Here is an 878-nt window from a genome sequence, read left to right as displayed (position 1 = left end):
GTGACATTTTCCTCCTCAGTCTATCTTGCTCCTGCCCCTTTTCGTCTACTTGAAAGAGTAGAAAATTCTTTCTGCATCTGCAGATAAGAGGGATGCTTATTTTTATGCTCTGTCTCCACTGTAGGTCAAATATTCTCTTTAACACACATAATTCTGTTTACAAACTTTTACAATAAAACATTTCCCCGAGTGTTATCTACAATTACATCCATTTCTCTTCAATTTAATTATTTACAATTGGATGCACTTGGCCAAAACGCCAAGCACTAAAGTGTCTGACAATTCAATATGTGTGCTTCAGACTTCTTAATAATCTATCAGTTTAGCCTTTTCTTCTATTAAGTAGTTACTCTTTGCAAAACAATTTTGTTTTTCCTGAATGATTCATGGCTTGCTGTTTGGCACCAACTCTAAAGACTCAAGGAGTCTTGTTTTGTTTCGTCTGCCACTCCGGCACAGAGTAAAGCAGTGCTCGGTCATAGACAACTTTTGGATTCCTTTTTTGTCGTTAGCTGTTGTCCACTCAAGCCAATCCAAAGCCATATTGGTTGCTGTGAATTTCAGAGGAGAGGAGCTTTGCAACTTCCTACATTAGGTATTCAACCTTTTCAGGGTTTTATAGAATAATGATTGGAAAGTTAGACATTAAGTTGGACTGTGAAAGATAAAGACGTTAGACTTAATTCTTTGGATATTTATTTTATTTTATTTTTTTATTTTTATTTTTATTTTGGACAGGTTATATAAGTAACAGTGACACTGGAACTTTCCTTTTGCTTTCTCCTTGCAAACACCCAAACCACTCTAATGATTACATAGCATCATCTTGAAAGTGAATGTCAGTTTATTTTCTTGATTTCTTTTAATGTGTTCATTTT

Source organism: Hipposideros armiger, unplaced genomic scaffold (assembly GCF_001890085.2).
Source record: "Hipposideros armiger isolate ML-2016 unplaced genomic scaffold, ASM189008v1 scaffold_542, whole genome shotgun sequence".
NCBI classification, from domain to species: Eukaryota; Metazoa; Chordata; class Mammalia; order Chiroptera; family Hipposideridae; genus Hipposideros; species Hipposideros armiger.
This window is presented reverse-complemented; position numbering follows the sequence as displayed.